Source organism: Hyperoodon ampullatus, assembly GCF_949752795.1.
Source record: "Hyperoodon ampullatus genome assembly, chromosome: 4".
NCBI lineage: Eukaryota > Metazoa > Chordata > Mammalia > Artiodactyla > Ziphiidae > Hyperoodon > Hyperoodon ampullatus.
The window spans coordinates 2001316-2017698 of record NC_136917.1 but is presented as its reverse complement, the minus strand read 5'-3'; the positions used below and the strand labels follow the sequence as shown (position 1 = coordinate 2017698).

At 41.9% G+C, this 16383-nt stretch overlaps 1 pseudogene across 1 annotated transcript; it reads left to right on the top strand.

The window, feature by feature from the left end:
- Nucleotides 1-6349: 6349 nt before the first annotated feature.
- On the top strand, nt 6350-6917 carry LOC307052222 (large ribosomal subunit protein uL30-like; annotated as a pseudogene). Its single transcript has one exon. The product of its transcript is annotated as a large ribosomal subunit protein uL30-like (transcript).
- Nucleotides 6918-16383: the final 9466 nt, after the last annotated feature.

Sequence of the window (16383 nt, the reverse complement as noted above, 5' to 3'; positions counted from 1 at the left end):
AACCACAGGTACAGTTATCAACCTTATGAATTTACATTGATATAATACAACATCCATATTTCAATTTTGTCAGTTTACTAAGAATGTCCTTTATAGCATTTTTTCCCTCTAGTACAGAATCCCATCTAGGGATAGGTATTGCATTTAAGTGTTGCAAAGGAACCTTCCCTACTGTGGGAAGACACTTTTAAGACCATTTAAATGTCCTGTTCCTCAAAATTCCCACTAAAGTTAGCATCCACTGGTGACTCTTGCCTGATCCAATCTTTATGATTGCCAAATCATGCTTTTCCAACACTAGCACATACGTATCAGTTGGCCCTCAGCATTCTACTCTAAGCAAGAGATCTTCTTTCTCCTCTGCTGGTATGGTGAGATAATAGAGAGAGAGAAAAAAAAAAAAAAAATATATATATATATATATATCTATATCTCCGCCCCCAGTTCCTGGCACAGAGTTCCTAAAACCCTTGTAATTTCCTAGGTGTTAAGAGCACTAGGCACATCTTTTGTTCTAATATTTGGTCTTTGACCCCGGTTCCTGACAGTTTCTAAATCCCTCAATTTCCTGCGTTATAGCAGTGTCTTTTGGTCTAATGAAGTGACTCATGGTGGGCTCCTGGATAGGAGCTGTTCACCAGAAGGACAGAGCCATGATTGGACACTTGGGACTTTCAGCCCCTCCTCCCCTCCCCCATTCTCCAAAGGGGAGAGGGGTTGGAAATGGAGTTAATGATTGATCCTGCTTCCATAAAAATCCCCTAAGCACTGGTTTCAAAAAGTTTCCAGATTGGTGAACACTGCCATGTACTGGGAGGGCGACACATCCAGCTCCACGGAGACAGAAGTTCGTGCTTGGGACCCTCCCGGACCTCGCCTTGTGTATCTCTTCATCTCGCTGCTCATCAGTATCCTTTATCATATCCTTTAATAAACTGATACATGTAAGTGTTTCTCTGAATTCTGTGAGCTGTTCTAGCAAATAATCGAAGCCAAGGGGGAGGAAGTCATGGAAACCTCTGATTTATAGCCAAGTTGGACAGAAATTGCGGGTAAGCTGAGGATCCAATTCTTGCGATTAGCATCTGAAGTGGGGTCAGTCTTACACAACTAAGCCCTTAACCTGTGGGATCTGACACTAGCTATCTCCAGGTGTCAGAATTAAGTTGTAGGACACCCAGCTGGTGTCACAGAATTGCTTGGCATGGGGAAAACTCCCACACATCTGGTGTAGGAAGTGATGTGAATGTGGTAGTAGTGTGACAGTAAAGAAGAAACACAGGAGGGGGACTTCCCTGGTGGTGCAGTGGTTAAGAATCCGCCTGTCAATACAGGTCACACAGGTTCGAGTCCTAGTCCGGGAAGAGCCCACATGCCGCAGAGCAACTAAGCCCGTGCGCCACAACTATTGAGCCTGCGCTCTAGAGCCTGTGAGCCACAACTACTGAAGCCCACGTGCCTAGAGCCTGTGCTCTGTAACAAGAGAAGCCACCGCAATGAGAAGCCTGCGCACCACAACCACGAGTAGCCCCTACTCGCTGCAACTAAAGAAAAGCCCACGTGCAGCGATGAAGACCCAACACAGCCAAAAATAAATAAATTTATTTTAAAAAAAGAAACACAAGAGGAGTGTAAGTTTTCTCTTTACAGGTATAGACTTATTAATTCTATTTTTCTTCTCCTTTTTAAAATTTGTTTACAGTTCTCTTTTTCAGTGGTTTATAGTTCATTTAATTATTTTGATTCTCAGATGGCTGGGCCCTCCCCCAGAGATTCTGATGTAATGTTCTGGGGGTACAGCTTGGGCACTAGGATTTTAAAAGCCTTCCAGGTAATTCCAATGTGCAGACAAGGCAAAAAACAAAAACAACAAAAACAAAACAAAAAAACCCTTGCAATGTAAAACATAGAGACCAAGGCAAGCAAACAGGAAACAGCGAAAACATACAGAGAAAAAAATCTTCAACCAAAAGTAGTCAGCAAATTTTCTCCCCAGAAAACAATTATGAAACTGGAAAAAAAGATTTTTTTATAGATTCAGGGCTCTGGAAATTGACCAAAAGTAAATGAGAAATTGAGAAGCATTTACCCATGAAAAACTTCTGAACTCTGGTTAGAATAGTGAGAGTCTGTGGCATTCTTGTCTGAGGCTGCTAACATTCCCCCAGCTTGGTCAGCAAGCTAGCTGTCCCAGACCTGGGGAGGCTGCACAAACCAACAGCTTCACTGCCAGAGGGGGCTCACTGAATCTGAAGCAAACCACAGTGAGATACTACTCTATATCTACTAAAATGGCTATTGGCGATGATGTGGAGAAACTGAAATCCTCCTACATGGGAAATGTAAAATCAGCAGCCAATTTGGAAGACAATTTAGTAGTGTCAAACAGTTAAACATAAACTTAGCATACAAGTCAGCAATTCTATTCCTATGTACTACTCAAATGGAAACATGTCCATATGAAGACTTGTATACAGGGAGTTCCCTGGTGGTCCAGTAGTTAGGATTTGGCGCTTTCACTGACCTGGCCTGGGTTCAATCCCTGGAAACTGCACGGCGTGGCCATGGATAAACAAAATGTATACCTATGCAATGTAATATTATTCAATAATGGAAAAAGAATCAATTCTTGATACATGCTACAACATGAATGAAGTTCAAAAACATTATGCTAAGTGAAAGAAGTCAGATAATGATTCCATTTATGTGAAATATCTAGAAAAGGGAGATCAATAGCGGGAGAAAGCAGTTCTATGGTTGCCTTGGGTTGGTTGGGAATTGACTACAAATAGGCACAAAGGAACTTTTTGGTGGTGGAGTTATTCTTTTTTAAAAAAAATTAATTAATTAGGCTGCATAGGGTATTCATTGCTGTGTGCAGGCTTTCTCTAGTTGCAGCAAGCGGGGGCTACTTTTCGTTGCGGTGCACGGGCTTCTCATTGCAGTGGCTTCTCTTGTTGTGGAGCACGGGCTCTAGGCGCGTGGGCTTCAGTAGTTGTGGCACACGGGCTCAGTAGTTGTGGCTCACGGGCTCTAGAGCACAGGCTCAGTAGTTGTGGCACATGGGCTTAGTTGCTCCACGGCATGTGGGATCTTCCCGGACCAGGGCTCCAACCCGTGTCCCCTGCATTGGCAGGCAGATTCTCAACCACTGCGCCACCAGGGAAGTTCGGTGGTGGAGTTATTCTAAAATTGGATTGTGGTAATGGTTGCACAATTCTATAAATTTACTAAAAATCAACGAATCATTCACTTACTGTGGGAAAACTTTATGGGATGTAAATTATATTTCAATAAAGTTAAAAAAACTATGTGAGGGTAGAAGAAAGACACTTTTAGATGTGCAAGATTTCAAAAAAAATTACTACACAGTCTTTCTTGGGATAGATGTAACTATTAATTGAGGTAGTAAACCAAGAAAAAGTGAAAATGTTGGGTTTTAAGGGAAAAATAAAATATATGTCTATACAAAGAGTGGTACACCATGTCCATAGCAGTTGTATATCATATAGCCAAAAATTGAGAACAGCCCAGTTGTCTTATTACCTGGTTAATGGATAAACAAACTGTGGCATAGTTGTACAATAGACTACTACTCAGCAATTAAAAGCAACAAATTACTGATACATTTTACAACACAGATGAGGATCTCAAAACAATATGAGTGAAATAAGCCAGATACAAAACATTATATACTATATAATTGCATTTATATTAAGTTCTAGAAATGACCAGTCTTTTCTACAGTAACAGAAAGCAGATCAATTTTTTGCCTGATGCTGGTGGTGGGGACGGAATGGGAATGGATATGAGGAAACTGTGGTATAATAAAATATACATTTGGTCTTTATTCTGGGTTCCTGGCACAGAGCTTCTAAAACCCTTGGCATTTCCTGAGTGATGAGTGCCTTTTGTTTTTCATATCATTATGAATATCATATCATCATATCATTATGATGATGTCCCCTTCCAACAACACCTGAGTTTATGCTAATCAGGTGATTATTGCTGGGCCCCTTGATCAATTCAGGATAAGGGTGCTAGAGAAACCAAAACAAGTGATTTAGAGGAGTAGGATTTTCAGCTCCACTTCTGACCTTTAGGAAGGGGAGAGGGACTGGAGATTGAGTACAATCACCAATGGTCAACGATTTATCAATCGTGCCTACTAATGGAACCTCCATAAAAAACTCCTAAATAATGGTGTTCAGAGAGCTTGCAGCTTGGTCAACACATGCAGGTGCTGGGAGGTTGCATGCCCAGAGAGAGTACTGAAGGTCTGCACATTCACACACATACACACCCATACCTTGCCCTATGCATTTTTCCATTTGTTCCTGAGTTGTAGCTTTTTTAGTAAACCTGTGATAGCAAGTAAAGCACTCTCCTGAGTTCTGTGAGTTATTCTCTTGAATTACTGAACCTGAAGGGAGGGGTCATGGGAACCAGCAAATTTGTAGCTGGTCAAGCAGACATGTGGGTAGCCTGTGCACCTCATTTGCAGCTGGGCATCTGATGTGGGGGCAGTCTTAGCCTCTAAACCTGTGGTGTCTGAGACTAACTGGATAGTTAGTGTCAAAATTGAATTGAACTGACAGAAGTGGTGTCAGAAGAGAACACATATTTGGTGTCGGGGGAAAAGAAAGAACTTCAGAGGAAACTTATGGGGTAATAGAAATGTTCTATATCTTCATTATGTAGTGGTTACATGGTATGTGCTGTACATTACCAAAATCATGGAACTGTACAATAAAGTTGAATTTTTAAAATGTGGGGTTTAGGAGTTGAGGAAACAGGAGATCTGAACCCAGGAGGTGGTACAAGGAGGTCCAGCGACAGTGGCTGAAGAGCAGTCTGTTAACTGAAAAAAAAAAATTGCACAACCTAAAAGTTGAGAATTATGTTTTATTTGGTGGGCTTGCTGAGGACTTAAGCCCAGGGGATAGCCTCTCAGATAGCTCGGAGGGACTGCTCCAAAGAGGTAACGTAGGAATCAAGATATATAGGGAGTTTTGCAACAAAAACCAGGTAGTCGGAACATCAAAAGATTACTTTTTTTAAAAATCTATTTTATTTATTTATTTTTGGCTGTGTTGGGTCTTCATTGCTGCGCACGAGCTTTCTCTAGTCACAGTGAGTGGGGGCTACTCCTCATTGCAGTGCTCAGGCTTCTCACTGCGGTGGCTTCTCTTGTTGCGGAGAATGGGCTCTAGGCTTGCGGTGGAAGCCCTACGGTGGGTTTTTAATATACATTCTATCTTTTTTGAAAATCTAAGCACAAAAGCAGAAATTTGACTACTTATTGAAAAAATAACATACACATTATAAAAATATCTCCTTTCCATTTCCAAAGTCTTAGCCACCTCTTGGGCATCAACCACTCTTAGCAGTTTCTCATGCATCTTTCCAGAAAGCTTGTTTGTCCAAGCTTATATCCATGAGAATATAGCTCCCTTGGCAACATGAAAGGAAACATACTTTTCTCAGTGCTTTTTCACATAACACTAAATCTTGGCAATCATATCTATACACATATGTGTTCACTGAATGCTTTCCAATGCAGAACCATTATATGGATGAGCTATATTTTATTTAACCAGTTCTCTATGATGGTGGTTAGGTTGTTTCTAGGATTTGGATACTACAAACAGTGCTGCAATGCACATCATTGTGTATATTTTTAAACACAAGTACATCATGTGAATATTCTATCAAACCTAGATATAGATACAGATATATTCCCAGGAGTAGAATTGCTGGGCCAAAGCATATGTGCATTTTTATTTTATTTTTATTTTTTTTAAGCTTTTTTAAAAATTTATTCATTTTGGTTGCTCTGGGTCTTAGTTGCAGCACGCAGGATCTTTGTTGCAGCATGCAGGATCTTTAGTTGCAGCATGCGGGCTTCTTAGTTGCAGCATTTGAACTCTTAGTTGTAGCACACAAACTCTTAGTTGCGGCACGCATGCACGCGGGATCTAGTTCCCCAGCCAGGGATCGAACCCAGGCCCTCTGCATTGGGAGCACAGAGTCTTACTCACTGGACCACCAGGGAAGTTCCCATATGTGCATTTTTAAATGAATATAAATAATTTATTTTGAAAATCATCTTGCAGATTTTAAGGTCAAAATACATTCAACCCAATCTCCCACACGTTCGACATCTAAGAATTATAAAATGATTATTTCTCTTAAAGACATACTCCAATACCTCAAAGTACCTTTTGCATTAGCAAGAAAAGATCTTATGCCTTTTTCCAGCTGGAACCATGGTGGGTGTAGAAGAGAAGGAAAAGCCTTAAGAAACAAGTGGAGGGATTTTACAGAGCCTGAGATCGAGTGCCTGAGAAAGAAGTTTGCCCAAAAGATGCTTCAAAAGGCAAGGAGGAAGCTTATCTATGAAAAAGCTAATCACTGTCACAAGGAATGTAGGCAGATAGAACTGAGATTCAGATGGCAAGGATGACAAGAAAAGCGGGCAAGTTTGGTGTACCTGCTGGACCCACATGGGCATTCCTCATCAGGATCACAGGTATCAATGGTGTGAGCCCAGAGACCTGAAAGGTGTTACAGCTTCTTCGTTTTCGCTGCATCTTCAATGGCACCTTTGTTAAGCTCAGCAAGGCTTCAGTTAACACTTGAGGATTGTGGAACCATATTTCATGGGGGTACCAGAAACTGAAGTCAGAAAATGAATGCATCTACAATTATTGTTATGGCAAAATCAACAAGAAGAGAATTGCCCTGACAGATAACACTTTGCTCCATCCCTTGGTAAATATGGCATCATCTACATGGAGGATCTTATTGATGAGATCCATACTGTTGGAAAATACAGCTTCCTGTGGCCCTTCAAATTATCTTCTCCAGGAGCCCAGATCAACAGATCTAACAGGCTTGTTAGATGGATGAACTGAGGTGTGTCTACCATGATTATTTTTGTAATCTGGTCAGTTAATAAACAGTGACTGATTTCAGACTATAAAAAAATAAAAAACTCATTCTGCAGGGATTTGTCCTCAACTTCTTCTTAAGAACATTATGCTTTAGCAGAAAAACCCCTAGAATTCCAAGATTCTTGGCAGGACCTACAGTCCTGCTCTGTCTTGGGCCCAGACCCAGGATTCCCAAGATCAGCTAAACCTGAATTTCCTTTTTTTTAGGGGCTCTATACTTTACCACCAGTCACTCCGGCTCATACTCTCATCGTTGCCTTTGGTTCTTCTCTTTCCCTAGCCTCCTAAATCCAGTGGAGCATTCTTCAGCATCAACATTCAATGCTTTTGTTTCTATACACCCTGTCATTCCCTAATTCTGCTCTTTAATCAACTTCAAGAAGTGGCTTCCTAACCAGCCTCATAGTGGTGGCACGCGGGCTTCTCCATGCGGTGGCTCCTCTTGTTGCAGAGCATGGGCTGTAGGCACGCGGGCTTCAGTAGTTGTGGTGCGCAGGCTTAGTTGCTCCTTGGCATATGGGATCTTCCCGGACCAGGGATCAAACCTGTGTCCCCTGCATTGGCAGGCAGATTCTTATCCACTGCCCTGGAATAATATTAAAATAATGCTTCCCTAGGGAATTCCCTGGCGGTCCAGTGGTTAGGACTCCGCTTTTTCACTGCCGGGCGGGTTTGATCCCTGGTTGGGGAACTAGGATCCTGCACACCACGTGGTGTGGCCAAAAAAAAAAAAAAAAAAGCTTCCCTAAATATCTAAATCATAACCCAAACCTAGAATTTAAACTATCTCCCTACAGACTCCTTGGCTAGGTCCTAAGCCAACTCTGGAGCTGACCGATCTCCTATTACTTTCTTGAACACCTTTCTCCAGCCAAAATACTCTCATACATGGTGTCCCCAGACACAATACCCATTTTTCTGCCTTTGCATATGCCATTCCCTCATCCAAAGAAGCCTTTCTCCAAGTCTCCACCTATAGAAATCCTGCATATCCTACCAGGCCCAGCTCAAGTCTTACCTATTTCCCTGTCCATTCTAGATGAAAGCAGTTCCTCCCAACTCAAAATCCCATTAAATTCTCTTTAGTACCACCATCTTTTAGCAGTTACCTTTGCTGCAGTAGCTCTTTTGCTCACATACAGTTCCTGTAACTACACTTTAAGCTCATTGTTTGGAAACTGTGACATCCAGAACATCATTTTGCCTCGAAAATCCACTTCCCCACATAAAAAGGAAGCAAATGCTTTTAACACAAATTTGGGGGATGAGAGTTGGAGAATACCAAACTCTTGACTTCTCATTTTCCCTTCCAGATGGGAGGGAATAAAGCTGGCTCCTGGGGTAGTTGATACGCCTACTGAGTCTAGTTTTTCCCAGCCTAGCATTCAGCCTTTGGGTATCCAAACCAATGGAAGACAGAGACCAGGACCTATAAAGGTCTAGAAAAACCATAGACCACTTCCATTTTCTGAGGTTCTCAGTATACTGAAAACTGAAGATGTGCTAAAAGTGAGTTACAAAAATTGTGGTGTGTTTGAAATTTTTCCATTGCACCATCCTTTTCTTTCAATCCTGTTGTCAGTGTGTCTTTGTGCCCTCTTTGTCTAATGTTACTTAAGGAAACATCACAAATTGAAAGTTGAAATAACCTTGGAGGGTAGTGTTCTGGACTGTATTTGATGTTGGGTAACAGGGTGGCCTCAGGCTGCTGGGCCCAGAGCAGTGACTCTGCAGGAACGATGGCGCCTGGTTACACAGCGTGGTGCAGCCGACCTCAGGTCAGACTTAAGGAGCCGTGACGGGTTCCGTCAGCGCCGCGCACTCGCTGCATTGGGGACCAGGCCCTTCCCGATATCTCACCGGACTTCCCACCCCTTCTTGCCAGCTGCCATTTGCCCCTCCAGAGAAGGAAACGTGATGCCAGACCCCGAGACCCAGGTCCAGGCCCAGGAAGGGTCGGAACCACAGAGACTGGGATGCAACGCCGGGCAGCGGGCCCAATAAAGAACGAGAGCAATAGGGCGCGAGAACGCCGGCCCGGCCGGCCCCGCCTCAGGGCGCGCGCCCCGGGCGGTACTCCATTCCGCCGCAGCCCGACCCCTTCCCTCCCGCCCAACCAACGGCCACTTCCTGCCTCACTCCCAGCCAATCCCCACTCTCCACGAAGAATAGCCCTAGGGGGCGTATGGGAAAGTGCAGAGAGCGATGGTCTCATCGACCAACCGAATCCCGGAGCTTGCGCGGGGGGGCGGGATTTAGCGCTGGCCGCAGCTAGTCAGGAGCGAGGGGCGGACGCAGGGCCGGGCTTCGTGCAGTGGGGCTCGCTCGCGCGGCGGTCGCGGCAGTCAAGGCCTTTTGGTTCTGCAGCACGTGACGGTTGTGCTGCCTCAGCCGCTGTCTTTACTGCAGCGTGGGGCCGGGTGTGCGGGCGGGAGGAGACGCGGGCGCCGCCGGCGGTCCCCCTGAGGCTCGAGGTGAGACGGGAGGCCTGATCGTGTTCTCGGGCCTGTGAGGACCCCTGGGGGCCTGGGTACGCGGCGCCGCGGCCGAGGGCCCGAGGAGCCGGGTGTGGCCGGGGCCGAGGGGTCCGGCCGGGTTTCGAGAGCTCAGGCCCAGGCGGACGCTCGGGCCGTGAAGGGCGAGGCCCGAACCTGGGCCGCCTGAGTTGGGGAGCCGGGCCCAAGCCGCGCCGGCGGGGTCGGGAGGCGTGGCAGGTGCCCTAGAGCCTCTCTTGACCTCTGGGAAAGCTAACTTCTCCTTCTAGGGCTTTCTTAAGCGTGTTGTTGGCTGCTTGTGAAGCTGCGAGGTGTTCTGGTGTAACCGGGTAAAGGTCTGGAATAGGACCGGGCCTAGTCGGTATCCCTAGTAGTGGGGAAGGGTGATAGTGGGCCGAGAGAGAGTGTTCAGGATTAGCATTACAGGTTCAGTATTTGAAAATTAAAACCACAAAGTGAAGACTGGACTCTGGCAGCCCGACGAGTATGGAGAATGTGCTAGAACACGCAGTGGTTGAAAAATTTCAGTCCTAACATTTACATCTATTCGGGGATGGGGAATAAGTAAGCTAGTAAATTCACAGGATTTTTAAAGCAGGAAAGCTCCCAAAAGCTCTCTGTGGGCAGGTGGTTTTATAGTGGAGGAAACTGAGGCCCAGAGCTCTGAATGATTGGCTCAAGGTCATGCGATTAATTTTATGATCACGTTGGAATTACTGCTGAGGCAGACTTGGTGTAGTTGTTAAGGCTAAGCTCTGATTCAAGTCCTTCATCAGCAGTTTGTTGCTATGTGAACTTGGATAGTTTACTTCCCCTTTGTGCCCCAGTTCTCTCCAAATAATGGATATAATACCTGGTGGAGTTGTTAGAATTAAATTGTGTATAAAAAAGGACTTTAACTGCTTGATAAACGATTGAAATAAATTGTTATGGTCTGAATGATGTTGGTCCACTACACCAGCATCCTACTTTTTGAGTTGGTTAAGTCCTGGGACGTAAAGTCACATTTATGGAAATGGGAGGAAGAAACTGATTTAGTGGATTAACTGCTGGGCATGACACAAGTGAATGCTGGTTGAAGGAAGTTAAACTGAGCTGAATATTAAAAGGTTGGGAGGACAAAGGTGAGCCACAGTTAGGCTCTTTTCCTCTAATTTAGGAAATGGAACATTTTGCTTAATTTTTTAATAAGTAGAGTTGGTGGGTTGGGGGGAGGATTTGATTTGTTTTGGTTTAGTTTTTTTTAAGGGAGGAACTGTATTGATCTTAAAATCATTCTGTATCTCAGTCTTGACAGTGCTGTTTAAGGGCCATGAATAAAATCACTGCTGAATTGTACATTTGCTATAGTTAGAGCAGAGGTAAAGGATGGTGTGGGGAGTTCTGTGCACCACCCAGGGTACCCAAGCAAATAAGCGGGGGAACTGGATTATGAGACGGCCAGAATGAACTTTGTATTGGAGTAAATGTGTCGCACAACAAACAAATTTTCTGACCTCTCTGATAATGGGTGTTAGCATCCCTCCCTACCTTACTATCTTAGCTCAGCAGTTTCAACTAGCACATTATCTTTCAAGGACCTCGAGGGGTAAACGTTTTGAGGGAAGTTGTTGCTGCAGTTTTGGCAATCATGCTCTTGCATCCTTTCAGTTACAGTGTTCACTTTGCCCTGAGAGATAGCTTAAGGGGATGAAGTGACAGTTGGTAAGCATAAATGCAGGCTCAAGAGACTTGAATTCCAGGCCTAACATGGTAACTAGCTTAATGAACTACATTGGTTTCCACCTCTTTAAAATGGGAATGAAGAGTGCCCTGGATACCTTACCAGGAGGACAAATAAGATGGTGAACATGAAATTACTTTGAATGGCATAATGAACGGTGCAAATAGAAGAATTGGCAGCTCATAACAACTCCTAGGAAATAATAAAAGTGCCTGAACATAGTTATAACCTATATAGCTTACCGTAGAACTTTGTCAGTAAAGTGCAGGTTGAATGCTTTGTTAACTAAAACAGATGTGCCTTTAAGTTAAGCTTAACTGTGAGCTGTGAAAATTATTTGGAGAAGTTTGTTTTTTAAATAATTTAGAATCTTCAGCAATGTTTTGCATATCCACATCTTAAACCTACTTAGTTTATAGGAGAAAAGAAAGTGCTATGGAAAAATAGATTTTAATGTTCCTGTCAGTGAAAAGCAAAATTCAAAACTGTAAACTAGGCAGTAGTATATATCTGTTTTTAAGTGGATGATCATTTACAATAAAGACCACTTTGAATTTTATGTACTTTTTTCGCCCTTTAAGTGCTTCTGTCTTTTGACTAGATGCACATGTAGTAATGTCACAGGGACAGAAAGTAGTAGTATTAAAATGGTAATCTGTGACTGGAATCAAATTCCTTTTAAGTGGTTCCTTTTCAATCTAAGACTTCAAATTTCTTATTGCCTTAAAACTCAGAGTTTTAGAACCATCAAAACTTAAATGGTGTCACTGGGCAATACCTAGTAATAGTAGAAATCGCTGCTAATGTTGCACTTACTGTAAGCCAAGTACTGACATAAACACTTAACATGCATTTTGTTTATATAACAATCCTAAAAAGTACATAGTGTTGTTATTCTCATTCTAGAGGTGAAGAAACTGAGGCCCTGAAGTTATTAAGTAGCCGATTAGGGATTGTGACTTCTGAGTTCCTGCTCATAACACTATTCTATATTCTATGTCTAACTGTGACCTTGGACAGCTTATGTAACTTCTCTTAGCCTTAGTTTTGTCGTGTGTCACATGGGGATGATAGAACTTCCTGGGGTTCTTCTGAGGGTTAAATTAGACAACCTAAGGTAAGACTTAACATTTTTAAAGAGTATATTGGGACTTCCATGGTGGTCCATTGGTTAAGACTCCGTGCTCCCAATGCAGGGAGCCCGGGTTTGATCCCTGGTCAGGGAACTAGATCCCACATGCATGCCGCAACTAAAAGATCCTGCATGCCGCAGCGAAGATTCTGCATGCTGCAACTAAGACCTGCTGCAGCCAAAATAAATAAATAAATAAATATTTTTTAAAAAAGTGTATATTAATAGATGAATGGATAGCCTACATGAAAGAAAGACTGCCTCTCATTTTTTATTACACACTGCCTTTTTAAAAAAATCACTTTTGGGACTTCCCTGGCAGTCCAGTGGTTAGGACTTGGCGCTTCCACTGCAGGGGGCCGGGGTTCAATCCCTGGTTGGGGAACTAAGATCCCACAAACCGTGCGGCGTGGCCAAAAAATAAAAATCTTCCCCCCCCCAACCCCAGAAACCTAGAACACCAGCTAGGCCACTTCTCCTGTTCTTCTTTCTAATTTCTCATGGATCAAAGGAATTAGAGGTGAAATTTCCTAACTACTTTTAAGAGGTAAAATTCCACAAAGGAAAGCCCCAAACCAAATGGTTTTAACACCAATCCTTCACAAACTCTTCTAAAAAATAGAAGAGGGAACACTTCCCAACTCATTCTGTGAAGCCAATATTACCATGATACCAAAACCAGACAGACTTCACAGGAAAAGAAAAACATAGAACAGTATCCCTTAAGAAAATAGATGCAAAAATCCTCAAAATGCTAGCAAATGGGATCCAGCAACATATAGAGTTATAGGGCTTCCCTGGTGGCACAGTGGTTAAGAATCTGCCTGCCAATGCAGGGGACATGGGTTTGAGCCCTGGTCTGGAGGGATCCCACATGCCGTGGAGCAACTAATCCTGTGCGCCGCAACTACTGAGCCTGAGGGCCACAACTGCTGAAGCCCGAGCACCTAGAGCCTGTGCTCTGCAGTGAGAAGCCACTGCAGTGAGAAGCCTGCACACTGCACCAAAGAGTAGCCTCCACTTGCTGCAACTAGAGAAAGCCCGCGTGCAGCAACGAAGACCCAATGCAGCCAAAGGTAAATAAATAAAATTTAAAAATTATAAAAAAAAAAAAAGAATTATACACCACAACCAAGTGGGATTTGTCCCAGAAATGTAAGGTTGGTTCACCAAACTATAATAAAGAATGTAATATACTGCATTAATAAAGGACAAAAACCACATGATCATTGCAGTTGATAAAGTGCAACACCCTTTCATGATAGAAGCACTCAACAAACTAGGAATAGAAAGGAACTTCCTCAGCCCTCTTAAGAGACAAATAATCCCTTCTGTGGGATTCCTTCTGTTCCTCTTTCTAATTACTCATGGATTAAAGGAATTAGAGGTGAAATTTCCTAACTACTTTTAAGAAGCAAAGTCTTACAAAGAAAAGCCCAGAACCAAATGGCTTCACTGGTGAATTCTACCAAATACTTAGGGAAGAATTAACACTAGTCCTTCACAAACTCTTCCAAAAATACAAGAGAGCACTTTCCAACTCATTCTATGAGGCCAGTATTACCCTGATACCAAAACCAGACAAAGACTTCATAAGAAAACCGTAGACCAATATCTTTTAAGAAAATAGATGCAAAACGAGACTAACTTGAAAATATTAAAGTTTAAATTTAATTTAAAACTAATTTGAGCCTCCCTTTGTTTTAAAGATTTTTTTTCTGAATGGACCCTTACTGAGCATAAAGATTCTGCCAATGAGAGGTGACAAATATAATATTTCTTTAGCGCTTGCCCATTCATAAAGTTGATCAGTTTTGGATTTGTTAACATTCAATGCAGAATGTGTCTGTTTCCGTTAAATAGAATATTTTGTGTTCAGCTGAAGTCTCATGTACCTTATTAAATGTGTATAGGAAAATAATATGGACTTTTTTTAGAATGTGTGCTGAGAACAGAATTATCATTAACCAAAAATAAGTTAAATTTGGGAGAATTCATAAAGAAAATTGGTGGCAGAGCAGGAAAAAAGAAAATCACAGATAAATAGGGATATTTCCCTGTCCAAATGCTATAATTGTATGTACACCGTTGCAAGGAAGAGTTAAAGACGAAATCATAGAATATAATCAGAGGAAAGCTAGTGTTTCTTGTTACATAAAATCATTCAGCTTCGTTGAAATATAGGAGGTGTACGGGCACAGTTACCTTTTGGCCCATTCTGGGAATTGAAAATGTATTCACTGTGGTTGTACTAATTTTGTATCAAAGAATAAACCATTTGGGAACTCCTATGAAGTACTGGACTCTGATAGACTTTGTATTATCTTTTTATATTTTCACAGCAAGCCTTCGAGCCACTAATACTACTAGCTACATTATAAAATAGGGAAAAAAGACTCATGGAAATTCAATAAGCTGACCAAGGCCACAAAGAGGATCAGGAAAGTCTAGAACCCAGCCTTCTCTGACTTGACAGTTTACACCATCACATACACCATACTGCCTTTTGTATAAGGAGTTCATTTTCTGAATCATCAGTTTTTAAAATAGAAAACTTCCATCTCTAGAATTCAAGATAAATTCACTCTTTGAAAAGTTAAAAGAGTGAACTGAAACATTAAAAGTGAGTAGATTAGTTTCTCTTGAAGAATCCTTCTGACTCAGATTTTGAGAACTGGGCTTTTTGCTCTGTCCTTGGGAAACTGAGAAACAAGTCAGAAATCATTTATATTATTTATAAATGTATATTACAAATGTGCATATGTTTAGCTCCTGTTTTCTTGGCTTTGTGTACATTTGTCTATGTGATCCCAGGGGGTAGAGCTTCTCTGACTTGGATATAGGTTGATAATTATATTTTATTATTAAAAACAAAACACTTATTAACTGGAAGGAAGGGAGTAAGAGGTTCGTATTTCTAATCCAACTCATTTCTGAGTCTTCCTCTGTACTTCTATTCTTTAGAACTTAAAGGTGTTTTCTAGACAACTTTGATCAAGTCTAAAGAACCTTCTATACTGATCCAGTAATAAATTTTTTAAAAGAAGCTTTTAATTTTGAAATAATTATAGACCCGCAGAAAGTTGCAAAATAGTACAGAGAGGTCTCTTGTACCCATCACCCAGCTTCCCCCAATAGTAGTATAGATAGATAACTATTGTAAAATATCAAAACTAGGTAAAAATTGCACTGGTACAGTCTACAGACCTTATTCAGATTTCTCCAGGTTTTATATGCCCTTGTGTGTACATAGTTATGTGCAATTTTATCATGACACTAATTCATTTTTGAAATTTTTACTTTTTTGACTTTTTTTTAATAGAAGGAAAATACTCAAGCTAGAGCGTTAAGTAGTACTAACATACCTATGCTCATTTTTTTCCTAGTTAGTTAAAAGGTTATGAGTTTATTTTGATATTATCCCCCCAAAACCCCCAACATTTGATTAATAGAACTAATACTACAGAATATTCATAAACTCTGAAAACATGGGCAAATACTTTTTATGTTTCCAGACTTTAAGGACACCCTATATAGATTGATCCTGAAAGTCAGACTTTTTTTTTTTTTAATCCTTGGTAACTAGTTGACACTCTCAGCAAACATTCATTTAGTTTCTAACATGTGCTGGGTTTTCTGATGTGCATCAGATATATTCTCCTTTAACACTTTGTAACACAGAATTCCGACAGTTCAGTCTTGTGACTGCCAGAAAACAGCCTTGAACTCTGCCACCCAGCATTTATTAAAAGTCCAGTTGAGAGAATTCACTGGTGGTCCGTTGGTTAGGACTTGGTGCTTTCACTGCTAGGGCCTGGGTTCGATCCCTGGTGGGGGAACAAAGGTCCTGCACGCTGTGCTGTGCGGCCAAAAAAAAAAAAAAAAAGATAAGTCCAGCTGAGGGATTTATTGATGAGTATTTGAAGGAAGTGCAGTCTGTTCACTTCTCTAGAGCCTAGAAATTGTAAGTTTTATTTGTAGATCAAGTTCTGGATCAACAGAAATCAGAACTTGGACTATATAGTGTTGGCCCTCATAGTATTGGTCTTATTGACTTAGCCTTTGCTCTAGTTAAGG